The sequence below is a fragment of the Podarcis pityusensis genome (genome assembly GCF_964106645.2).
Source record: "Podarcis pityusensis genome assembly, chromosome: 3".
NCBI classification, from domain to species: domain Eukaryota; kingdom Metazoa; phylum Chordata; class Lepidosauria; order Squamata; family Lacertidae; genus Podarcis; species Podarcis pityusensis.
In genome coordinates, this window is record NC_138026.1 from 95234368 (window position 1) to 95261904 (window position 27537).

General features: G+C 41.9%; 2 long non-coding RNA genes across 8 annotated transcripts in view; one reads left to right on the forward strand and one right to left on the reverse strand.

Moving 5' to 3' along the window:
• LOC308474390 overlaps window positions 1-27537 on the reverse strand; it is a 104257-nt gene that overhangs the window by 54655 nt on the left and 22065 nt on the right. The gene's annotated exons all lie outside the window — the stretch shown is intronic.
• LOC308474395 lies at window positions 1860-27215 on the forward strand. 3 transcript variants are annotated; one of them, XR_013984688.1, is made up of 6 exons: window positions 1860-2593; window positions 5027-5128; window positions 5638-5707; window positions 13614-13787; window positions 23951-24110; window positions 26845-27215. It is a non-coding gene; the product is annotated as an uncharacterized lncRNA (long non-coding RNA). The 3 variants fall into 3 exon arrangements; XR_013984689.1 differs by lacking the exon at window positions 5027-5128; XR_013984690.1 differs by lacking the exons at window positions 5027-5128; window positions 26845-27215 and adding an exon at window positions 24626-24676.

Genomic DNA, 27537 nt, shown 5'->3' on the forward strand with positions numbered 1-27537 from the left:
ACTACCCAAGCTGAGCTCTGACTCGACAGATAGGCAGTGCTGCAATAGTACACAGGGTAGCTTACAAGAATAGCCTTCAGTTCTTTATAAGTTTGACAAGAGCTGGGCTGGTGCCAAAGGCTGATTGCTTTACTATGGATTGCCATGGTTAACCATGAGTTGCTTGGTAGTAGTCTGTGGAGCCATATGCTCCAGCCCCTTACACCAGGAGTGGCCAATGTGGTGCCCTCCAGTTGCTGTCGGACTGCAACACCCACAAGCCTCAAGCTAACATGGTCATTGGTCAAGGATGGTGGTCATTCTACTCCAACATCTGGTTGCCCACCTTTGCCCAACACCCCTTGAAAGCAGGTGTGGGTAACCTATAGCCCTCCAGTTTTCGCTTGAATCCATTTCCTCTCAGTTCCAGCCAGAGTGGCCAATGATTAGGGATGGCCAATGGGAGATGCAGTCCAACAACACTGGGGGGGACAGTTTTCCCATATCTGTGAAATACCCGCACTGTACCTAACTGATAACACATCGGCGGCGGCATTAGGCACTTTAACTTCCCACTTAACTCAGAATGAGAACCAGAGTGAAATTCTGATTTCAGTCCAAATGGAGCAAGACCTTTACAGCTGTGCTGGCTTTTGTCAGGCAGGGCTTTGCTTCCAGCTGCACAATGTTCTAATTTTTAATTGCAAAACGAACGTGCAGACATCACACATAGATGTTATACACCATTACATTTTTATCTTCCCTTCCTCCACTGAGAGCTCAGAGAAACATACAAAGTTATCCCTGACTCACCATAATCCTGTGAAGTAGGCTTTTGTCGGGGGGGGGGGGCAGGCATTAGGGCTGAGTGGTTATTTTAACTTGGGTGTCCCAGTCAGGATGCTTATAATAAAAGCTTCAATGAAACTCAGAGTGTGCATGATTTCTTTACAATGCTATGCTTTGGCTTGCAATTGGAATGTTTTGACTTGTTTCCCTACCAATGAATATAGCACATCTTTCCAGTGTTTCTGGCCTTTTAGCCCATTTCCTTGTGATTAACTTCAGGGACAGATCAGGAACAGGAACAGGGGATTGGGATTTGAGGACCCGATCCCCGCTTGGGGAATAAAGACACGTGGACACAGAATGCAAGGTTAATGGGTAAGGTAAAGGCCACAACTTTATTGATTACAGCATGTGAGAAGGTATTGGCTTAGGCATTGGACCACGGAACATTAGACTCCACCCACTCGTAGAGGGGTGAGTCTGAGGAGGGGTTAACCACCAGTAGGGGAAGCCTGTTGATGCTGATACAACTATAGGCTCTCTTCCTGATGTCACCGAGGGTCATGCCATGGCCCCCCGCCACACAGGCATCGGACAGGATCCACGACCGCCGGATTCCTTTAGCGGAATACCCAAAATTGTTGGTGGTGGGGCATGGCTACACCTTGCCCCCCGAAACACCAACAGCACATTCCAATGCCTAACCGCCAAATACCACGAAAGTTGTGACGGTTGCTACGAGGTAGGCGGAAAAACCAAGAGGCCGGGCCAATTTAGCCAATTTGAAAAAACTCCTACCAGGCCCCCTGGTTAAACAGGGCGACCAACCAGAGGTCCTTAGCAAAGTCTCAGGAACAGCTAATCTAAAGGGAGTGGAGGGTGGGTGACTCGAAGAAAATGTGTGTGCAATGATGGGGATGGCTGGTGCGGCTGCGTTTGAGCAGCAAGCCACGCCCCTGCCGAGCTTCCCTATTGGGTGCCCAACTGGGGAGGGGCGTGGCGCCAGCCCTGGAGTTGAAGCAGGGGGCGGAGCGCCCGCTGCATGATGCGGGAATCGTCTCCCGCTCACAACCCCTCCCCTCCTGGGAGGAGGAAAGGCTTTCTCCCCATCTCTTGGCACCATCAGTTCTTCTTCCCCACCTTCCTTGTTGAAAGCAGTGAACAACTGAATGGAAGATCCCCCAGTTATCTCACATTCAAATTGCCATATTATCTCCTATAAGTTCATTTCTCCCATGTGTACAGGACTATTCAAACCCTAATCTCTCCCCATTAGCTATGTGGGTGGGGTGGAGGAATAACATGGCTAGATTATTTATTACCCTGTTGAATTTTTTTAATACTAACCTATTTTTAAGTACAATAAAAATATCCACTTATGTAATAAAGATTTAGCAATTATCTCAAATTAAGGAGATTATTGACAAAAGATGTCTTTTACAGTAAATACCCTCTGTCAATTGGAAATTCAAAGCTTTGTATGTGGAAATGCCTTTTATAAACTATACAGTTATTTTAAAAACCACCAATAATGACTAATGCATGATGTGAATGTTTAGAGGAGAGAGGGAAAGCTGAGGTTGATAACCCCAAATGTTTTTAACCAGCTCTGTGACTATTATTTCATAGCCTTGGTGTTGGGCTTTTACATATGTGGAATGTTCCAGAATACAGAAGCATTCAAAATGGAAAAAACAACAACTGAGGAGAATTTTTTAAAAGGGAGGAGGGAAACCCTCTCTATGCCTCTCCTAAACCATTGTATTTCGCCATTATGTCAGTTAACAACTACACTAGAAACAAGCAGCAGATTTTTTTCCACTCTGTGAGTAATTGTCTGCATAGCAGTGACAGATGTGCAATATAGCAGCTTCTTCAGGAAAAAAAATTAACAGTTTGTCCAGCATGTCAGCTCGCTCTTTTTAGTGCTTCGGAGGTCCTGGCCCCATTATGGATGATTTAGAAATTGAGGCAAGCTAAGACCAGCTGCCTGAGTTGAAAGCCTTAGTTAGTAGGCCTCATCTGCATTCCAGTATTCACTTACATCTAGAAATTGGTAGGGCCCCTCCGGCCACAAGATGAGTGCGGGCTGACAATGCCTTGATTTGTCGAGAGAGAGAATAAATGGGTTTTTCAGAAGATGAGGAAATATCACCATTACTGGCCAATTTACAGCATTTTATCTGTTCTTCAAACATGTCACTTTTGTTATTGTCGCATGGTAATTACATAGTGAAACGGAAAGAAAACAAATTCCGGTTACATATTCAGATGGATTGCAAAATCATATAATCCTGATAAATGCCCATTTATGATACACATGGATGAAAGGTTCATTTTAATTTTGAATAGCTAGCACAGCCATAAATACGATATAGGATTAGATGCCACTGAATCCGATTACCAAAGCAAATAGCATTTTTCCTTACTCTTTTTCATAACTAGCAAATTTGTAACAAGGAAGGTATTTAAAACAAAGGGGATTGGGGGGGAGTAGGGATTCCACCCACCCTCTTCCAGTCTCCTAAAATAATGTTTTAAGCAATATTGTTCCAGTGGCCCTCTTAAAAATATCGGGCTTACCATTGCTAAAAGTGCATTATTTCTGGAAGCAGCTCAACATTTGACATTAAAGGCTCACAGAAAGAGCCTCTGTCCCCTGCACAAGTCGGGCACTTGAGATGCAGACAGAGCTGTTGTCATTAGATCTCCAATAACAAAGGCGGTGGTGATAAAAAAAATAATAGTGGTTCCATTATACCAGTTTTTATGCCCAGTCTTTTGAACAGAAGACTTAAGTCAGATGCTAAAACTCAAAAAATGTGTGAAAAGCATTAAAGACAACCCCAGACAGTGTTAAAGGCTTCTGGTTAAGAGATGGTTCACTAAAGCCATAATAGCTCATCAGATGAAATATTGGGCTGTCTCTTCTGTTGGTGATAAATAAGGAGCACCATCCACCAGGAACATCTGCACATGCCCGCTTTAAAGGAATATAAATAGTTGGGCATGCAGTTGCTGAAACGAATCTCCAGTGGATGGTGACCATTGCATGTGGTTAAATAATACACATCGGCACTAACGTTACTCACAAGCCTTTTCAAATAAGTATTTTCTTAACTGACAAGCATCACTTTACAAACGTACAATCTATCCTTCAGAGACCCAATGTTGCCAGCATTAATAGTTCTATTTCTTTAGAGTTGCGACTAGACCCACGTTTAAGTTCTGCTTTATCACAAAGCTTACTGGATGATGGATGTCTCACAAATATAGTGTGAGAGTGAAATAATATAAAATAAGGGGTCACCACAATGGGATTCAAAATAATTCCATGCTGGCTCTTAGTTGATTTGTCATGCACTAGATAGCTGGAGACGGTGGCTTTTTCCTCTATTCTTATTATTATGATTTGATTTTTTATTTATTACATTTGTACAATATCGCTCTTCATCTGAAGATCACAGGGCGGGTCACAACATAAGCATACAAAATGAAAATACATAGTAAAAACAAAACAAAACCCAATAACCTCTCTCCCACAAACTCATGTAAAAGGCCATAGAATGTTTGATCAGCCAAAGGCCTAATTATAGAGAAAAGTTTTTGCCTGGCACTTAAAGATATGTAATGAAGGTGCCAGATTAGCCTCCCTGGGGAGAGCATTCCACAAACTGGGAGCCACCACGGAATAGGCCTTGAGTTCTCGAGTTGCCACCCTCTGAGAGGGCACACGAAGAAGTGTCTCAGACAATGGAAACTAATTGGCAGCCAGTGCAGTCAGGCCAACCATAGCAGTCTCTCCTCCTGTGTTCCAGCACCTGGTATTTGGCAGCCTGGCTGCCTCCAGCTGTGAGGGTAAAGCACAGCCAACATGGCTAGTGTTTTTGAGATACATGTTTTCTGGCATACCAGACTCTCACAAAACGGGAGGTTTACATGTGTGTGTTTTTGTGGTGCCCAGCCCCACTAGAAGCTCACAGAGGAGCACTCTGTTAACGGAAGGAGGGGGAGTGGCGATAGATCGCACCAGCAAAAATGTCACCACACTTTTAAAAAAACAAATGAACACCTCACACAGTATACTTCACTGAGAGTTGGAAGGAACCATGAAAGTCATCTAGTCCAAACCCATGAAATGCAATAATATTTTGCCCAGTGTGGGGTTTGAACCCACGACCCTGGGATTAAGAGTCCCATACTTTACCACCTGAGCTATATTAGCCTAGGGATCTCTAAACTACCACTTTCCATTTAGACTACTGTAAGGCACTCTACATTGAGCTGCCCTTGAAGACGGTCTGGAAACGCTAGTACAGAATGCAGCCACAAGAGGATTGTCACTTCCATGCATTGACAGGTAACACCTGTCCAGCGGAATCTGCACTACATTTCTCCACATCAGCCAGGCCATGCTCTGTGGCTGGGAGAAGGACTCTGCTCATTGTCTCACCAACATGTGGAGAGACCTGTAGGGCCTTATCTGTAGTGGCACCCCAGATGTGGAGCTCCCTATCCTGTGCTTAAAGGGCACAAAATGGCACAACATTGATAGGATCTTGCCTTTCCTGATTTATCAATATTTTGGATTGTCCGAATTAGTCTCTATCTGCATCATATTAACTGTATCCTTTTAACTTTTGTTGTTGGCCTATTGTTGATGTTTTAACTGTATCTTATATTTTGCTATATATATTTTTTGAATTATTGTACAGAAACTGCTTTGGAGTCATTTTTAATGGAACGCATTAGAATCTTAACATATAAAATAGAATAAATCTTAACAAATATAAGAATCTTAAATAAAATAAAGTAAAATATTCCTTTTTTATTTATTATTAAATTTACAACCCACCCTTCCTCTCAAAGAAACCCAGGACAGCAACTGCAGTGAGAAAAGTCATTTTCGTGAAATGTGGAACCAGAGGACAGGGTCAAGGTACTTCCTGCATTATTATTTTTAGACCATCTGAATTAAGCATGGCCACCCATTTGGTTTATTTTAGAGCATGTTCAGCAAAATCCACACCAGATTAAGTATGTTTGATTATTATTCTAAACTCTAGCGGCAACAAAATTCATCAGCATTCCTACAGGTCTGCTCAGGGTCCAGGAGAGATGCAGAAGTACACCATGTTCTGGAACTGAGATCTAATAAAGAGATTCTATTGTGATTCTGTCACGGATAAATACAATTAGGCAGTTGCTAAATGCTTACCTGCATCAAAGTCAAGTCTGATTCATTTTTTGGCTATTCTTATTTAAATGTGTCATAAATATGACTAGGTGCCAGCAGCCTAAGCAACCAGCCTACAGCTAAATCTGCTCTGAAATGATTAAATTATATCTGCCTGAACTTCCCTGACCATGTAATCACTTAAAGATTTACAGTTTTAGGTCAGGTATTACAGGTTAGATTATAGTTATAATAAGCCTGAGGTTGATGCAGGTGAATATTATAAATGACTGGTATCATTTTAAATCTTTTATCCAAAGCGGTGTGTGGCTAATGAGGTAACCTTGCTCCCCCTCCTGAATTGGACAACCAAATCAATACATGGCTTTTCTTGAGGCCTGGCCTAGACTATACTGTCACATACAGGAAACAGTGCATGAGTATAACACCTCCATGCTGTTGTCTTGGCTCATTTTCTCTTTCTTAGGAAAACTACCACATGGTGGCAAGTAGATTATTTGCATTATTATTCAGTGAAAGAAGGGCTGGCCCCAAAAAGCTTGCTGCCTGAGATTAAGGACAAAGTGATACAGTCCTCCAATACCATGTATGGAAGCTGACTGGATTGGTAGCTGAATCCTATTTCAACTGGCTTCAGCTGGAGGCCCTGTAATCACAGTGGCTGGGTGATGGTGTATGGGGACAGCTTGGAATAAGCTCAGTTCCCATCCGTTTAGTTGCCTACCTCCACTTCCCTGCTAGCTTGCCTAGACACTGAGAAAGGGCCCAGGCGGAAAGGCAGAGTGTAAATAAATTTAAGGAGGAAGAAGAAGAAGAAGAGGATAAGCCCTTCCCAGGGCAAGGTGTTTTGGGGGCTTTTAAATAAAAGATTTGAACATTACGTGACAAATCTGGGGTTTTTTTTCTTTTCTTTTTCAGACTCTTTTCCAAGTGTTCGATTACACACACACATGCACAAACACACAGAGAGACAGAGAAAATATTTAGTGAACACACACACAAACTGTGTCACTAAGTGGAAGAATGTTTGGCACAACTAATCAAAATTCATTGGAAAGGAATTCTCTGAGAAATTTCCTGTGAGTTTTGTTTTTCAACCATCTAAAAACTTTTGGAGAACTCTGCCCACATCCCACCAGAGAATATCTGGTGAATCTACCTAACCACCCAAATTTCACCTCCTGCAATTAGGAGAGAAGATTTTGGGAGGCTAGTTTTGTTCAGACCTTAGCCAATCCACCCAACCCAACAGAAGGACATCTATCTCGTTGTATGCCAGATGGTAGGTTACAAACCACAGGCTAGCCAGTACAGCAAATGGGGTACTAGAGGGATCCTTGAGATGATTCAGCAGGGCTCTTCCATTGAGAAAGAAAGAGAGGGAGCGCTTTATATGGAGCTGAAAGCCTGATTGAGAAGCCAATGCAGTGTGCATGGGCATCCTAATGGAAGAGGGAATCCTTCCTCAGATGAACCATAATCCCCCGATTCCCAGCTTGCTTTCTTTAACAAAAAATTAATTTATAGCATTTGTAAAACCTGAGATTTGAGACATGATGTCCAGGCACTGTTCTCATTTTTGAGAAGTTAGCCTGCTCCCCACTTCAGTTTTTTATTTTCCTCCTGCACACACACACACACACACACACACACACATCCTGCCAATACCCATGCCAGTGTGTGCACAAACCCTGCACAACCCCTGCCATGGGGAAACGCCATAGTTCAGTGACACAGCATATGCTTCTTATGCAGAAGGTTGCAGGTTCAAACCCTGGCATTTTCAGATGCGGCTAGGAGACACCCATGCTTGAAACCTTGTCGGGCCACTGCCCACCATAGTCAACATGGTGCTCTCCAGATGTTTAGGACTACAACTCCCATCAGCCCCAGCCAGACCTAACATGGAGAGTTCTGGATCCAACATATAACATAAATCTAACTAGAGGCCCACATATGTGCAAGTCTATGCACATTCCAGCTCAGAGAAATGTGCACTAATCCCTGTTGGACACCCAACAATCCCAACCTCTGTTTGGGGGCACACATTGCTGTCTCTTGCATCAGGGGAAACATGATTTTTCTGCAAGTTGCTCTTAAAGAGCGGGATTCTCAAAATGAGTGCTACTAGGTTTTTGGATATGGGCTAGAAAACAAATGTGTGTTGTTGTTTTTTATGAAAAACAACAGCAATGCTGAAACCCCACCGATCATTTGCTTAGTAAGGAAGGAGAACTGGGGGCAGGGGCAAGCACTGAATCCAATCCTGGCTAACTTAATTAGTAGATATTAATTTGCTTAAAAAATGAACCACCACCCCTCCAAGCAGTGCACATAGCCCCACCTATTGGATTGGGTTGGCCAGTTGGGGAGTTGTACAGACAACACTCATTTACATGCATGAATGCGCATGCTAAGAATCCCACTAAGAATGTGTGTGCTCCAGGCATTGTTGCAGAAAGATGCACTAAAAGAAACAGCTAATTTTCCCAATGCCATTCCTTTCCTAATGGCTGGGTTTTGTGTGTTAATGTTTCTATTGTTTTAATATTCTTGCTTTTCTCATTCATATTCTAAGAGATTATTGTTAGTGCCAACTCATTTGATTTATCATTTAGCGAAAGCACTTGTTCAAAAAGTCAGCACTGGATATTAAATGATGATTGCCTGCAATGAATTTCTTCTCAACATCTGCAAAGACAATTTTGCCTTTTCTTCTGCCACTTAACTCTAAGTGAGAGATCTTAAGCATACTTAAATAGGATTCATAATATCAAGCTCACAGGAAATTATCTCTAAATCTGGGTTGCTGTAAAGCTATAAGTAAAATTATCTGCTTAAAAATAAAAAGGATTTCTGAGAAGAAAAACAGAAGAAAAAATATTCCTATTTCTTATTATACTATTATTTGTCCAGCAAGCTGTTATTTAGTGAATCAGAGTTTCATCTGCTATAAACACCATTTCAGGAACAATTTTTTGCTTTTAATATTATATTTGTGCCTTCTCCACTACAGTGTCGTGAAACCATTCAGTAACTAAGAGTACAATCCTATATATATCTACTTAGAAATTTCATTGGGTTCAATGGGGCTTGTTTCCAAGTGGTTACACAGTTGTAGATTGCAATCTACTAAAATGGATAAGAATTCTGAACTTACATTTTTTGGGGGGAGGGGGGGATTTTAATACGCATGCTTTCCCCAACCTCGTACCCTCCAGATGTTCTGAGTTCCATTTCCCAAAAATCCCAACCAGCATGGCCAATGGTCAGGAATAATGGAAGTTGTGGTCCAACAATGTTTTGAATGCATCAGGTTGGGGAGGGCTGTTCTAGTCCACCACACACCAATATCTCTCTGGTAACAAGAGCTCCCATAATCATTTCAATGGAGGGAAAGCTCCACACGTAAAATTGCTTTCTATGTGCAGAGTTGCCCAACCATTTGGAAACTGCTATGCAAGAAGAGTAGCATTTGTACACTGATGGGCTGCCACATGTACACCCATAACTGAAGCCTATTAGGATCTTCTTGACCTAAAGTGGGGAACCTGTGGCCTTCCATAAGTTGCCAGGCTCAGCTCCCAGCATCCCTAACTACTGGCCATGATGACTGGGGCTGATGGGAGCTGGATCCAACAGCATCTGAAAGGCTGCAGGTTCCCTATCCCTGTTCTTGGCCTGTCATGAGAATTGCCAATTGGCCTGTGCAGTACAGCACTGCTCTGTCGGGTCTGCCAGTGTTGATGTATGAAAACCCAGTAACCTTTTGAACCCTGTGCTTGGACCCTCCAGATTTTTCTTCCTAGTCTCAGTGCCTCTCCTACCTAGAAGGCTGGAATTTTTAAAACAGAAAGCTGCCCGTTCTACATGCTAGCAAGAACACTAGAAATGGCCTGGGAAAAGTGCCAGAAGTGGGTTTCTTGTGTTTCTCTTCCGTTACACTATTGGCTGTTCCACATATGCTTGCCTTAAACAGCAAATACAGGGATAACTCAGTGCAAGCTGTAGACTCAGGGACAGCTGTAGCAGCTCAGTAGATAAAACATCCAAGCAACAAGAAAAGTAGCCAGCTGTTCTGAACTTTACATCAAAATGCTGAAGGAGGACTAGAAGCCAGGAATTTCCAGAGTGGTGGTGGAGAGAAAGAAAAGGCTAAAAAGAAACAATTTGGAGGTCTAAATTGTACAAATTAAGTACAACACAAAATCAATTTTAATTCACATTGATTCTAAGGCAAACACCTAATTACAGTGAATGGCCAAATTATTCCCTACATCGAAACGTAAGTAAAGAGATGCTGCATCTCCATCCTCATGCTCATTTTAGTTGTTCTCTTTCTGTGGAAAACTTCAACAGATTTTTTTTTATTGCAAAATATTGCATAGAAGCCTTATGAATTTCATTTGAGTTTACATCTAAATCACTTTGTTAACAACCAGAGCTTTGAAGGAAACTTTAAATACTGAATGTATTGTTGTAGTATCTGGGGCAAGGAAGAGTGTGAGTTACTTAAGTTCAGACTTTATAGTTATTATTAATAGCAGCTGAAAAAATATTAGAAAAGAGAGGGCCATCTTTACCATTCAGCGAGAAAATCCAGCGAGAGCCAGTGTGGTGTAGTGGTTAAGAGCGGTAGTCTCGTAATCTGGTGAACCGGGTTCGCGTCTCTGCTCCTCCACATGCAGCTGCTGGGTGACCTTGGGCCAGTCACACTTCTTGGAAGTCTCTCAGCCCCACTCACCTCACAGAGTGTTTGTTGTGGGGGAGGAAGGGAAAGGAGAATGTTAGCCGCTTTGAGACTCCTTAAAGGGAGTGAAAGGCGGGATATCAAATCCAAACTCTTCTTCTTTTTCTTCTTTCTCCGATGCTACATTGCAGACTACGAAAAATCTCTTGTAGCACAATAGAGTATTTTATAGTGTTCCAATGATGATGGAGATGCAAATCTGAAAGCTAAGCCATGCCCATCTAACTGAACACAGAGCTAATACCAGGATACCTGTTAACGCCGTGGTAAATCCTACAATCTACAGTGAACCTGAATGAAGACTGTGGTGATTATTGGTTCAATAGCTTTTAGTGGCTCCTCCTGAGCCAACAGGGTCTGTGGTAAAAATGTGTACTTAGGGACTCTTAAATATATCTTATTTATGACTCAATGGACCATAACTGCTAAGAATTAGATGTTGCAATCTATGGTGTAAATCCTTCTTGGTTCTCCAATAATTGATCATTATGTCAAGGGCTGCTTTGTGGCTGCCTTTGACTGACGTGCTACAGCCACGTATGGAGTTCTGCCACAATGGGAACAAATTTTAGTAGCATCTCACATTTTGAAACTGGTTTGTATACTTATATTATCATGAGCATAGTTTCAGCAATGCTTCCATTCTGAATTTTAAAGGCATTTGAGGCCAAAGAGAGAGAACATTTTAAAAAAAGCTGCACTGGATATTTTTGGATCAAAACTTTTTAAAGCATGGAATAGAAATCCCACTTTAATTGTGAAAGTACTAAATTTCATGTAAAATTTTGCATGATCATTCCATTCTTCTTCCCTTTGAGTATTGCTTAATCAGTATCACTTTCTCCACTAGCTGCTGCTTGCTCACCAGATTTACGGCAGCACAACCAATTCTGCTGCAGTGGGCACTAAGCCTAGGGGGCGCTGCAGGGCGTCGCAGCTATGAAATAGTGAATTGAGCAGATGAGAAGTGCTGGGGCGCCAAATTTTGGCCTTAGGGCTCTGCTGAAATTTGAAATACCAAAGTCCACCACCGTGTCCACACCCATTTATTTCCCTAGATTCAGCACAGGAATGATCCCACCTAATCAGAGAACAAAAGAATGTTATATTGCTATGTCTGACATAATGACATCACTGGGCATTAGGAAATATGATCATGGCCAATCAGATTTGGCTTCAGACTGGCATCACTGAAGGCAAATGAGCAACACTGAAAGTGAAAGCAATTTCAAGAAATGAGCGAACATTTATGCAAGGATTGCCAAAAGGCACCAGAAAAAAGAAGTGCTTTATATCATTGCAAAAAAATGTTCACAGAAAACAGCAAGTAATTTTGTGTCAACCCAAATTTAATGTAATTGCATGATCCACTTTGTATTTTACATTTTTTTTCCAGTTTAAGCTTAGCATGCCACATTCCAGACTAGAACTAATTTTTATACACAATGATCATTTCACAAAGAATGCAATTCATCCTTTACTGACATTAGATATGGCTCTTTTCCTGATTCCAAATCAAACTGTACTTTCTCTCCTCGATTAGTTAAATCACTGATTTTAAATTCTCATGGTTGCCTTTCATTGATTCCATTTAGACTTGTCTTTGTTGTTTTGAAAAAAAAAGTTTGAACTTCCAGTGCTGCTATGTGTTGCCTAAGGAGCACACAAAGGTTTAGATTGCATCTTTTCAATGCATTATGGCACTGCAGCCTAAAGCCATTACTTGTTTTTAACTGGCAACCTGCCTGTACGAATGGAGGAAGCAGATTGCCTCTTTGGTGAACACTTAGACAAGGTACTGATTTAACAACAGTGGACAAGCAGCTGGGAGCTGGGCTGTCAGCCTGTCACACACTGACAAATCTGTTGTTCATATTCAGGCAGGATGTTGCAGTTAGATTGCCATACGTACCATCTATCTACTACAGGCAAGCAAGGAGTAGCAACATCTCCTGCCTACCCAGGGACAACATGCTGTCTGTGGTACATCTTTATGAAGGAATCCAAAAAGGAAAATGTATCTGCTTTTATCAGTCCTGGTCTTAATACATATGAGCAATAAGACTGTTAGTTCTATATTTTCCCTGCTTTTTCCTGCTCTGGTAATATGCACATTCAATGTTAGAAGCTGCATGTGTGTCTCACTGGGTTAACTCGCTTCTTTTATTGCAAAGCTTTTGTAAAGGTAAATGTAATAGTCATCTAACTGTAAATACCTAGAGCTGCTGATTTTCCCCCCTCTTGGCAAGGTGCTATGCATGGCAGGCAGAAATTTAGCAAGAATGAAGATGAAAACAAACACCAGTTAATTTCTGCTATATATGCATTTAAAGGCACTGGTAGTGAAGTGATTTTCCTGAAAAAATGTGTATCGGAAAATATTTGGGAAATTTTCCTATGCAATTTGCATAGAGTGATATGCAACAGAAAATTTATGATGTGGTCTAAAATAGCCTGTGTGTTTTAATTGTATTTAGTAAACAGCCAAAAGCTGAAAACTTTGAACTGCCATGCTTGCCTAATATTTGTTTGCAGTTGGTATCTATTCATTGTTCCAATAAAAACAGTAAACATTACAACCCATATCACTGGGCATTGGAGCTTGTTTTACATGAATAAGCATGAATATAGGGGCAGTGTTTATGGAATACTCTCACACATTTTGATCTGATGATTTCTGTTCCCTGCCCTTTTCTGTTTTGTCCTTTACATGCCCCCTATGAGTTTACAGTCTGGGGCTTACATGGAGTCTGGGCCATCCTGTAGGCGGGAGGCTGCTTGACTGAATGCTCTTGTGTCTGTGTGTATTCAGAACTCACCACATAAAAAAAAGTAGAATGTCAGAAAACGGCTAAGCAAGAACCCTTCTCTAATGACATGCCTCTTTGCTTCATGCAGGGATTTTGCTTGCCTAGAAGAACATCCAAGGATGTCCAAAGACAGGACCATCCCTCCCCACTTTTCTCCTTTAGACCAGCGTGCAACACAGTAGGAGCACAGATGCACTACTGGTGCCTACAAATTGATAGCTCCAGATTATCAAACAACACACAAGCAGAGTCACAGCAGAAGGTATCTGACTTTTAGAAGATAACGGAAGGCAGCCCTGTATAGGGAAGTTTTTAATGTTTGGTGTATGACTGTGTTTCAATTTGTTGGAAGCCACTCAGAGTAACCCAGTCAGATGGGCAGCATATAAATAATAAAATAATTCATTAATATCATTATCATTATTATTTCCTAGTACACTAGTCAATCTGGCTTAGAAGAAAATTCAAAAGTGGAAAGTCTCACATGAAATAAGTTTTGCTGTTTTTTTGAGCGGGGGGATTCACTGACATAAGTCTCTCATCTCGGCTGAGCCAGTGGAACTTAGCTTTGTGTAATTTACAGGGGATTAAGTCCCCCAAAGGGGTGTTCTGGAGGCAGGGTGGGGGTGGAAAGAGAGACACTTATGTACACCTTGGTCATGTTAAAGGTAAAGGGACCCCTGACCATTAGGTCCAGTCGTGGCCGACTCTGGGGTTGCGGTGCTCATCTCGCTTTATTGGCCGAGGGAGCCAGCGTACAACTTCCAGGTCATGTGGCCAGCATGACTAAGCCACTTCTGGGGAACCAGCACAGCACACAGAAATGCTGTTTACCTTCCCACTGGAGCAATACCTATTTATCTACCTGCACTTTGATGTGCTTTCGAACTGCTAGGTTGGCAGGAGCAGGGACCGAGCAACCGGAGCTCACCCCATCGCGGGGATTCAAACTGCTGACCTTCTGATCGTCAAGTCCTAGGCTCTGTGGTTTAACCCACAGCGCCACCCGCGTCCCTTGGTCATGTTACCTAGGGCCCAATCCTCAAAACCTAGGCCCTCATTCTCCCATCGGCTCAGCCAGCAGTAGCCCCTCCCAGAGGGTCCTGAATGAAGTCTGGAATAGGGGTACCTTCCACTGGAGTAAATTATGTTGGCCTAAATTACTCTGGCTTTCTATAGTTAGAATTTGTCTGTTCATGTACAAAGTATAAACCAATTGAAAATCAGATGGATAAAACCTCGTGGAAGGTCAAATTAATACAAACAGAAAACAAATGTCCCTTTTCTCATGATTCTAAAGGAGGAAAATCCTTTCTGAGCCTTTCATGTGATTTCGCCCCCCGCCCTCCACCACTGCATGTGTCTCCGTTTTTGTATGCAATGAAAACATCATTTCCCCTATCTTCATAAAATCACTTGATGTTCTCTGCTCAGCACTGAGATCACACTGAATGTTGATTGACAGAAAGATTACCTAATAAACCTTCACCACAAACTAATTAATCACTTTGAATACAACGCTAAATTGGCAAGCATTAAAAAGCAAAGGAGCTGGGTGTTGAAGACCATTTCCAAATGACCTTAGTTAAAAGCCAAGTACAGCCTGCTGAAAACACCAGTACTGTAATGCCGCACAGCAAATAAGCAGCACCAGATTTGCCTTGTTTAAATGAGGAAGGAATTAGAGGGAACTAAAAACAAACCCCCCACACACTGAATACGCTTCAGCAAAGGGGAATGTTATAGAACTGGCCTATGAAGCAAGAGTGTGCAGCTCTTTAGCCAGTTTGGTGTAGTGGTTAGAGTGCCGGACTAGGACCTGGGAGACCAGGTCCAGGTTCAAACACCTACTCAGTCACGAAACTTACTGGGTGACCCTGGGCCAGTCACTATTTCAGTCTACCCTACCTTGCAGGGTTGCTGTGAGGGTGAAATGGAAAGCGGGAGCTGGGTACACGCCACTTTGAGCGCCTTGGAGAAAAGGTAAGATGTAAATGTAATAATAAGCAATATAGACTCAGTGCTGGCGTTTATTTTTCTTACAATGTGAGAAAATGGCTAAAGGAAGGGAAAAGCAGCTGGGAAAGGCACAAAGTGAGGGGGGAAATTTAAAAAAAATAGAGGGATGGGAGCAGCCATAATTTTTTTTGCAATGAGGATTGCCAACTTTTCATCCAGTCATCCTAGTTCTTCTTTTAAGAGCAGTTTGATATGAAGCTCTTGACATGTTTGCCTCCATGCTCTGGAAATCTTCACTTCCTAATATCTGCTTATCAGGCTGCATAAGAGCAGGCCAATCTATTAGTTCCTGATCAGTCAGTGAACCTGTTTGTAGCTCCCCACACTTGTTTCAAGCATTTTTCCTTGCCAATTCTTTCAGGGTCTACTTAAATAGTGAACACATATTCAGCGTTACATATCTGCTATCTGATCCTATGCGTCTTTAATTGGAAATAAGCTTCAGTGAGTTTAGTTGGATTTACTCTGAAGTAAATGAGCATATGATTGCAACTTAATTTTTTTTAAGTAGTTAAAATGGTTAATCAATCACCACAATGTTAACTAGGGTCAGCCTAGTTAAAACAAACAGGCACGACCTGTTCCTGTGCCTTAAAAGCAGTGATCAGCAGGTGACTTTTCCACAGGATAGAAAGGAGCATGATCACTCACTAATAACCAGCACAAGTGAACCGACACTACAGAGACCAGCTGAAAAGCTGGCAATGCTAACATTTAAATGTAGAGATTATACATCTCTCTGCAAATCTTTTTCCTTGAATTATTTATTTACTTATTCCTAAAAATATAAACACTTTCATCTAAAAATGGATTTTAGGGTGGTAGACCTACAAATATCATATAGTCATTTCCCTTGCTCAATTACACCATGCCTTGAAATTGTGGCTTCCCTGCAGTATTCCACTTGAGATGTGCAAGTACAAGGCACTGAGGCGAGGGAAATTTGGTTACTGTCTCTTAAGCAGAGTCCAGATGCATTCATAAAACAAACAACTTTCCAAAATACGTAGTAGATTACAAAGTGAATGCCATTTAATGCAGTTTAATGGTGAGGGGTTGATGGGCTGGAACTTGGGGGAGTGAAAGGGAAACTGGATTCAAATTGCTACTTGGCCACCATGTTCGCTGGAGAGTCTTGAACCAGCCATGGTTTCTCTGCCTAACCTCTGCCTCACAGGATTGTTTTAAGAACAATGTGAAGAAGGTGGATGGGAACAGCCTTGAATACAGTCTTCAGGGCGCTATGACGACCCTCCTATATGTAGGCTATAGAAGCTGTGCTATATTGCTGAGGGGACAACAGAAGAGAGGAGGAAAGCAGATATTCAACCACCAATTATGCCTATGTCTCATCCAGAAAGTATAGCCAGAGACATTTTGGCAAATTTAAAAAATCCACCTGGACAGAAATTTTACCCCAGAAAAAGACGACATGGCAGCCCTAGTCACTGAACATGGAATAGCCCTCTAAACCATGGGTAGGCAAATTAAGGTCTGCGGGCTGGATCAGGCCCAATTGCCTTCTGGATCCGGCCTGCAAACTGTCCGGGAATCGCCACGTGGAGCGCTAGTACATGTGTTCTTTCTCCCTCCCTCACACGGTGGCGATGGCGGCAACACCTCCTCCCTCTCTCCTCCTGGCTTCTCCCTACTCTGCCTAGAGGAGGAAGGGGGATGGGCTTTGTTGGTGCCAGCAGCAGCAGCACTCAAGCAGCCACCATTTTAAGCAGCCCCTCTCTGGAGCCCTTTCGCATGCCACTCATCGTCCCTCCGCCAGCCCCTGCCACTCACAAGACACAGGTAAGCAGCCACCAGGGCTCATGGTGCTCTTGCATCATTCCCCCCCCCCAAAAAAAATATAGTCTGGCCCCCCACAAGGTCTGAGGGACAGTGGACTGGCCCTTGCTGAAAAAGTTTGCTCACCCCTGATCTTAACTATCCGGTCATGGTTTGTGAACTGCCTGCACACTTGAATCTCAGACAGGCCACATCTCCAGCACTGCAACAACATTAAGGGTGGGGAGGAGTCCTCAATGAATGGATCACTGCTTTCCAGTGCACATATCTGGCCCCTCAGCTCCCAATCCCACTTCGTAACCTCTTTCCCTCCTTCCTTTAGCCTTGTTCCTCAGACTAGAGAGAAGGGGGAGAAATTATTTATTGTGTGCCTGTTGAAAATGAAAGACTTTTACATTTTAATGAGCACTAAATAGGAGCGAGGAAATATTGTTCATTAGCTGTAATCTGCGGAATTGCTTGAGTGAGCTTCCTTTGGAGGCCGCTTTAAACGGTTCACTCAAGTAAAGCAGTTGTATGGTAATTAAGGGAGCATTTTTCTGTCAACATCTGTGCTACTATTTATAACGCTGAAGGTATCTTATTACTCCACTAGAGAAGCATTAAGTGAGGGAGGTTTGGCCAAATGGAGTTTATATCACCCTCTCTCTCCCTCTATTATTATTACAGTTTTCTCATTGCATCACTCCTCCCTTTCCTGTCCCTTCTTCAAATCCGGGGGGGGGGGGGAGCTGTCCGCTAGTTCCTGATAGAGCAGCGTTTTCATTCCAGTAGCTGTTCATTAATCACTGACTTTGCTCAGCAGCAGAGACACCCATGCCAGTTCAAGGCAGTTTGCTGCCTGAGGTTGAGCTGCAAATAATGTTATCACCACCCACAACAAGTCAAAGTTCTTAGTGCCCAAAGCCAGACAATGTATTTTGACACCTGAGGCAGAAAATCCCACAAGCAACTCTTCTCCCTTCTGACAACAATTAAAACATGAAATGCAGTAATAAATTAAGTAACTATCGATTTGTTGCCTTTTCATGATACCTCAAATCAGTTGTTTCCTCTGCCTAACAGTAGGACTGGCCCCAGAGAGCAAAATTGGAGATTTGTCCATTGGGCAATATTGGCCAGCTTACAATTTTCATTCTCTAATCAATACACACAATGCCTACAGACAAGTGGCCAAATGTACCTCAGGTCTCCCCTTTTCTATGGAATCACTTGCACGTAAACAATCCTTGTCTTCTGTAGCTGGATGCAATTGCACACACACTTTGATGGACTGGCCTGGAGGGGGCTAGTCAAAAGCAGTGGCCTCTCTCAAAGGCGCAAGAGCAATTAATTACTAGTTGCATTTTCCTAACGATGGCATTATGAAAGCTAGCTTTGCAATTTTGTGAGCAAAATAAAATGCATAAAAAATTAAACCAAGTTCTATTTATTTGTTTTAAAGCATTTATAAATCACTTAACATTTTTTAAAATCTCTAAGCAGCGTACAATGTAAAAACCAACAATATTATTAAATCAAAAGTACAGCCTAAAGCCAAACCCCCAGAAATATAAAAACAGATTTTTTAAAAAAACAGAATTTGGTGGAATCAAATACATAAAACATGGTCCTATCTAATGGGTTACGTGTAAGGCTGGGCAAGACAGTTGTCTGAAGCAACTTAGTGGTTGCTGCTTCACGTATGGCAGATGGGAGGGCATTCCCTAATATAAGGGAAATTTTTACTTGTGAATGAGACAGTGGGTCACAGCACAGACCTAGTCTTCCAAGACCTGAGATAAAGGTCTCTTTTGTAAGTTAGAGTCAAATAGCTAGGGTGGTTCTTTCCTTCTAGATGTCTGCTGTTTCTGTTTCCTGTAACTTTTTTTATTTATCAGAGTGGTTAAAACAAAAACACACCTTTTTATTATTTATAAAGTTTTTATATATCTTATTTAGTTTGGCATGTTCATGTTCTTATTACTGCCATTTTACAGATGGGAGTAACAGAGGCTGGGAAGTAGCTACTTCACCCTGGGTCTAGTCTGATCTAGAATAAGAATCTCGCCTCCTGTTTCTCCTGCCTGACTTCCACTCATTTCTCTTCCTCTCGGTTTTTCCGAAATTTTGCCTATCTGTCAATAGTGCATTGACAGAAACCCTCAACAAGGCTTGAACTCCTTTGGGGTGGAATAGTTTGCAGCATGCCTGGGCATAACAGACAGAATAATAGTTTCCTGCCATTGGCTTATTTCTTTATTAAAGAGAGAGGACTTATTTCAATATCTGAGCAATCCACTTCACTCGCATGCGTATGCACAGAGACATAAAGGCAATTCATCAGGATTTCTTTAAAATCAGTGGCGTTTCGAAGGGTCTTTTTAACTTACTTTTTATTCCTTACTGATAATGCAGCATTGCCATACAGCACCAGCACACGGCGGGGCATGTTTTAGTGGTTCATTAATACCCGTCGTGGATGTGCAGCCGCACACATTCAGCCGCCTGAGGTGTATATTAATGGACCATTAAAACATGCCCAGGAGTGTCTTAAAGCTGTTACAATATGTCTCTGCAATTTTAAATTCAATTTTTTTTCCTGTGTGTATTTTTTCTAAGGAAAAAAAACTTTGCAGAACCCTTGGTTTCTCTTCCTTGTTTCATTTCGTTCAACAGCAATGAATGACAATGAACCAGAGGTTTCAGACGCTTAACACACTATTCTGAATGTGCTTTCCCCCCCAATTAGATTTGCCTAGTCTCAAAGGTTTTTCACAACACTCGTGAAATACGCTTCTTTAAAATATAAGCTACTGGAACCATGTGACTTTTTGAGACTTAAGGCCACTTTGGGTTCTATGTGTTGTTGACCGATGCATGTGCACTGCCCAAAATGCATACATGCAGCAGAGATCCTCAACTATGGCTGATACTATGGCTTCATCTGTAGGATACACATTTGTAGGATACATGCAACCAGAAACATGTATTTGTTTCAAGAACGTGATACACACTTGTGTATGCATAGCCCTAACTTGCCATCAGACCAGTCAACTATTTCACAGGGAGGGGGCACTCATCCAGGTCTCCATCCTGAACAAGTGATTTGCACAGATGCTAGTTAGTTTTCAGGGTTACAAATGGTCAGCCCCGCTCCTGGATCAGGCTGGGGAACAGTACACTCCGATAAAACGGGATGCTGCAAAGTAGTTTCACATGGATGCAGTCAGAAAAGTGAGAAAAAGAGTACAATAGCCATGAAGTAACAAATCAAATGGCCAGCTTAATGCTAAAACAACAGTATGTGGTTTTACAGTATAGTGGTGGCTTGTGGGGCGTCATGACATGGTGACTGGCTACTCCTGTGGAGCGGTAGCTGAGGATTAGCTACATCAGCACCATCAGGGCATGTGATTGTTGAATGGCCAGTGGTGTCCAGTGCGCCACAGGCAGATGATGTCAACAACTGTGCTGAGTACTGCTGACCTTTCAATAGTTATGTGGCTGAACAGTGCAGCCGTAGTGCTCGCTCCCTTTTTTTGAGCTTCCAATAATTTCTAGGAATATCCACCTGTAAGGATGCTGTGCCCCTTTCCCCCTCAGACTGCATTCAGCAGCAAGACTGTATACACACACACACACACACACACACACACACACCTGTTCTGTGAGCCACCATTGTTTCGCCACTTTTTATTACAGCACATTATCCAGTGGGGCTTTATTTATGGCACAGTCAATAACTAAAGCTTATCGTAATGCTTGTAAAGAATTATTAAGTAAATCTAACCAACAAATCAGACAATGGTTTGGGACAACCGAAACTCTGCCCTTGGCTGCCCTGAGGTTTATATGCTATCTTATCTTTGTATGAAAGGAGAACAAAAACACTATAAAGGCAGTAATACTGGCTTTAAGCTTTTGGTGGATTTCCTGCACCAGGAGAAAATCTTCAGTAGTTCCATTTAAACCTTCTTAACACAGAGCACTCCAGTGTGACTTATGAGAGCCAAGAGCTCTTCCTTGTGGTCCATGGCCACGTTATAATTAAGCAATGAGATAGGCAGTGGATCTCTTAGTGGTATGTTAAAGCCCGTGGCCAAGGGATGAAATCTTTTGAAAGGAGGAGTTCTGCTATCTGTTTAAAAAAAGCAACTGTGGAAGTCAGAGTTTATTTCATAAAATTTATACACCACTTGATTGCAAAAAGCCTAACTGTGGGAGTGTGTTTATATATATAATGAATGAGAGAATGATGGGGCAGGGATGGAGGAAAATAAAGGATTGGGCATATATTGGCCATTACTGTCCACCCATAATTATAATAATCAGGAACTAATGGAATCATTCGCAAATGTTTATTCAACACATTGCGGGGGGGGGGGGATGATGATGTGCTAAAGTACTTTATAGAGCTAAGCATTATTTTTAGTATTAATGATAAATATGGGTATGGCATCTGTCAGCAAGCTCTAATTATCTCTAAAGCTATTTCAGAAAATGATTGTGTTGTTTGGTGTGTTTTTTTTTTTAAGAACTTAAGGGAAAAAGTGTACTACTGTAAACGGCTCATGTTTTGTGATGGGGGAGGAGGATAATTCCCCTGCTGGCATCTGCTAGAATCTGCTAATCAAGACTGTTGGTTTGGAAAACTACGAAAACCCGCGGACTCGCACAAATTGATTAATATCTTTGTTCTGTTTCTGTTAAGTATCGCATCCCCTCCTTGTTCCCACATTGCCCCACCACCTCATTCTCTTTCCCCCTTCTTATTTTCCTTGCTACATTCCTCATATTCTCAAACTTCTCTTGAAACCAGTTTTGGATGATGTTGCTAAAACAAGGAAAGCTCTGCAGATCAGCAGCAGAGTCCCCTGCCGAAGGCATTTTGCTCTCTACCCAAGGCAGAGCAGCAGTAAACGAGAGTCCATCCCCTCACTGAGCCAAGGTGCATAACATCCCAAAGTGAGCCAAATTAGTTTGACACCTGAGACAGAAAAATCACATAAGCACCTCTTCTCCTCTCTGGCAGTAAAAACACAATAAGAACAAATTAAATAACTGTTTGCTGCCATTTTGTGACACCCTAAAGCTGCTGGCTGAGGCAGACGCCTCACTCTACCAAATGGTAGGACTGGCCCGGCCCAGAGTCCATCTATTCAACATCCTGGTTTCCCCAGTAGCCAACCTGAAAGTTTCAAAAAGCCACTAAGCAGGACTTGAAGGCAAAAGCCTGCTCTCTCCAACAACTGGTATTTCCTGGCTACTTCCAGACAACCTGTTTACTGAACACTTACACAGGTAATTTAATGAGCAGCCACTCCAATTTGTTTGCGGGGAAGCAAGACAACATGTATCAAAGCAAGTGTTACCCCACACTTCCCACTGCATTTTCCCATTGCTTTCATTATCACAAAAAGTCCAGTCTTTTGGGAAAGCAGGTTTGTTTCTCCATTGATAATTTTGAATACAGGTGTGTTTTCATTGCCCAGTCTCACTGCTGTGTCCCCACCCCCTAGTAAACCACGATTGTGGGGATGGGAGGTCAGAGAAGTACCCCTCTCCTGTCCCACCTTGCCAACTGCTACTTTGTACGCCATTTGTTCAACATTTTTTGATCCCTGTTCATTCCTTATATCACATTTCCATCTAGATTTGAGTAAATATCACTAGGATATACTTCCACACAGATTTTTCATATCCCCTCACTACATTTTGGAGTTCCAGTCCTCCAAATAAAAAACATTAGCACCAGCAAACTATAGCAGTGCAATCTATTCAGAAAAAGTTCTGCATTCAATGGTGCTTACTCCATATAACTGTATATAGGACTATAGCCCTCACCTACCATAATCTGACAGACAACCGCCTTCCTTACAAACCCTCTCAAGTGTTAAAAACAGCAGAGATGACCCTCTTGGTAATTTCACCACCCTCAGAAGTTGGGGGAAGCAGTCCGAGAGATGGTGTTCTCTGCAGCAGCTCCTAGGTTGCAGAATTACCTCTCCAAAAAGATATGCCTGTCACCTTCATTATATATTTTCTGTTGTACTGTAACTGTAACTATACCTCTGTACCCTTACTTTCAACACCTAAGATATGTGTTTTCACGGCTCACCTGACTCTGACTAATTTGCTTTAACTATTTTTAATATTAAGTTTTAAATTGTTGTAACCTGCCCTGGGACCTAATATTGAAGAGAGACCAATACATTGAGTTAACAACAACAATAATCCTAGTTTTGGTTATCAGATTTACTGAGCTAGAAATCTGATCCATCTATGTGTGTCTGTCTGTCTTTTTGTGTGTGCAGATATATTACATTTCTTGAGTCTTTGGTGGGCATGGCTTTGTACTACTGAAACTAATAATTTATATGTGGCAATACATCAGCTTTGGTAATTCTCATCTATAACATTTTATTGTACGTACCAGTTAGAGCAAGGCCCATAAGACAAGGATTATCAACAATAAGAAAAGAATGACATTCCTGCATTCCCATTAAAGTCACGTTTCTCTACAAGATAGCAGAGGCAGGCAGGACGGAGAACTTTGAGTAATCATGGGTTATAATCTAAGATGGGCTGCTTTGTAACAATGGTTAACTAACCTAACGATCTTTTCAGGTGGCTAAAACCTACACAGCCACTGCCATTTTTGCAATGGAAATTAACAAAGACTAAAGCAAGATGTGGAAAGAGATACAAGCCAAAGTGGAAACAAGCATGAATGCTGACTGCCATCTGGCACAGATGTCATTTACTGCTGTTCATGATTCAGGCATTGGTAAGATTTATTTGAGATAGTTAACTTGACATATATTCTTATGAAAAGATAAGTAATAAAGATAAACATTCTTAAGGTGTTATAGTGGTTGAACTACATGGCTGGTCTTTCTTTTTACTATAGGTCCAAACTCTAGTATGTTATATTATTGAATAATTATTATTATTATTATTTATTTATTATTTATACCCCGCCCATCCGGATGGGTTTCCCCAGCCACTCTGGCAGCTTCCAACCAAATATTAAAATACAATAGTCTGTCAAACATTAAAAGCTTCCCTAAACAGGGCTGCCTTCAAATGTCTTCTACAAGTCTGGTAGTTGTTTTTCTCTTTGACATCTAGTGGGAGGGCGTTCCACAGGGCGGATGCCACTATCGAGAAGGCCCTCTGCCTGGTTCCCTGTAACTTGGCTTCTTGCAGTGTCCGGGCTGAATAATTATGAAGAGATTAAATCTGGTAGTCATGGGCTTGACTGTATTTCTTTCTTTCTTGTACTTATATCCTGTTCTTCAGAGAACCACAAGTTGCTTATGGAGGACTCCGAGGCATCTTCCATGTCTATACATTTTTCCACCTTTGCCGCATCAAGCAGTTGGTCCCTTACCTTTCCCGCCCCGACCTGGCCACAGTGATCCATGCGACGGTCATCTCCAGGCTTGACTACTGTAATTTGCTCTACGCGGGGCTGCCCTTGAAGCTGTCCCAGAAACTCCAGCGGGTGCAGAATGCTGCAGCGAGGCTCCTCACAGGGTCTCTGCCATGGGAGCATATTCACCCAGTGCTTTTCAAGCTGCACTGGCTCCCGGTGGAGTACAGGGTCAGATTTAAGGTGCTCCTTTTGACCTTTAAAGCCCTTCACGGCCTAGGACCCTCGTACCTACGGGACCGCCTCTCCCGGTATGCCCCACAGAGAGCCTCAAGGTCCATAAATAGCAACACCCTAGTGGTCCCAGGCCCTAAGGAAGTTGGATTGGCTTCAACCAGAGCCAGGGCCTTTTCAACTCTGGCTCCGGCCTGGTGGAACGCTCTGCCTCATGAGACCAGGGCCCTGCAGGATCTGATTTCTTTCCGCAGGGCCTGTAAGACAGAGTTGTTCCGCCTGGCCTTTGGCTTGGAGCCAATTTGATTCCCTCCCTCTCTTTCTTATTTCTTTTCCTTCTCCTCCTGCGATAAGGCTACATTTTAATATTTTAATGTTTCAATATTTTAATGTTGTATTTTTAATTTTGTTTTTAAGTTGTAATCATTTAACTTGTTTTTATTATTGCTTGTAAGCCGCTCTGAGCCCAGCCTTGGCTGGGGAGGGCGGGGTATAAATAAAAAATTATTATTATTATTATTATTATTATTATTATACCCTCTGAACTTCAGCTGTACTAGAGGACCCTGTCTTCCCTGGGCTTGAACCAAACTATGGGCATCCGGAAAGGCTACAGAATGCAAACCATGGTTGAAATTATTTGTAGAATGAAAGCAAGGATACTCACTTCTATTTTCAATTAACTGCACTTTGCTGTTTTGTCCAAACTGGGAATTGCAATGTTTTATGCATAGTGTCAGAAACCACAGTTGTTACTGGCCTTAAAAAAAAAAAATCTATCCCATGTTTGTCCCACTTTGGATGCCACAATAAACTGTGGTTAGCTGAAAATTTAAATGAATACTTCTAATTTCCTCACAGCAGAAGAAAGTGGGAACCGCTTAAGCCCAAGGTTCATTCTCATAGTATTAAAATATGTTTTAGTGTTACATCCAAATCCAGCCAAGGCCAGACAGTACTTGATGGATAATGAGGCATATTAAACCACAGTGCATTTAGGTTGTAGTTTTAGAGCAACACAGGGAAATCTAAAGAATGCTTTCCTTGTTGTGCTTTATAATAGTTAGCACTTGGATAGTTTAGGCTGAATGTTCTCTGTGCAGCCATTCCTTTATAATGGCACACAAATGTACCCTGGTTAAGAGTGACAGTGTGGTAACCTGCTTATTTTGTTCATATTCAAGACAATTTGAATTTCAAACATGCAAGACACCCTGGCTGGATGACAAAATATATTCATCTTATTAAAACCTGATTAAATTTCCAACCTCAACCTTCTAAAAACTTACATAATCTGATCCTGTGGCGGAAATCTTTTTGGTACACACACACACACACACACACACACAAATAGGGCAGGTATTTTAAATAGTCCAGCGGATTTGGAGCAGACAGACACACATGCAAAGAAAAGGGAAAGAATGAGACTATATTGATCTAAAAATAAATAAATACCAGAAAATTCTTCTGTAAGCAAGGCTAGTGGCATACAAATGAGATAATGGTGTAAACCAGAAGCAGGAAAAAGGCATACAATCTGAAGGAAATGCAGTTGCCACACCAGTTATAAAGCCTTTTTTAAACATGGTTGCTTCTAAAATTATACTGTTAGCATTAACTACTTTGCTAAATGTAATTTCAGAGCAGCTTGGCTATGCTGGGACCAATAATGTTTCAGCAGATGTTAACAGTGAGGGAATTTAAAGATTACAGGGTTTCATGGGTGTAGTAAAGCTGCAGTGGGAACAGAAATATTGCCGTAGCTGTTAAGTTCTGAGTGCACCACATTTACTGACAAGTAATACATGAGTGATAGTGAGGACCAAGGGAACAGAACTTTATACTTACTGGTCAGCAGCATATAAATTCCATAAATTAAACAAAGTTTTATGCATTTTTCATTTCTTTTCAGAGCGATCCTCTCTAAGGACCTTGGCTTCACATTTATTCCGACCACAAAGCGTATCTCTGATATAGTGTGGGGCTTCCCTCTGCCAAAAAAAGGTATATCCCCAAATATATGACTCCATTCTCCTTTCTCTATATATTCTCCTGCTCCTCCTCCCTTCATATAGCTTTTATGAAGACCCATTTTATAGCAGTGAATTCTAGCATGCAATAAAGTCATAAAGGCTGATATTTCAACAGTGTAATAACTGCAATTATATCAGTTCCTGTATTTTTCAGTGGAGTCAGAAATGCTGTTTTAGCAAACACATGCACAAAAATACAGATTTGAAGTAGTTGCAGGACATTTCCACAAGCGACACATAGGACATTTGATGGGGGATCTTTCTGATTTCACACGACTACGACACACAAACAGAATGTTCTAATAAAGGGAGATGGGAAAAGGTTTCTCTCAATATTTTCTGTGCTTAGAACTCTGTACCTAAGAAAGGTTGCTCTCAAATACTATCTGCAGTAAATTCCTGTGCTAATCCTGTGCTAATCTTACTTCTGCAAATTTTGGCCAGACAGTTAGCACACCGCCAGTGACTGCTTGCAAAATTTGGCTGACAGGTCAAAAGTTCGTTTCCTGCCTAGCCAGCTAGCAAGAAACCGCTGCTGTTAGCAATAACTAACCAGACCTGCTAAATTTGGC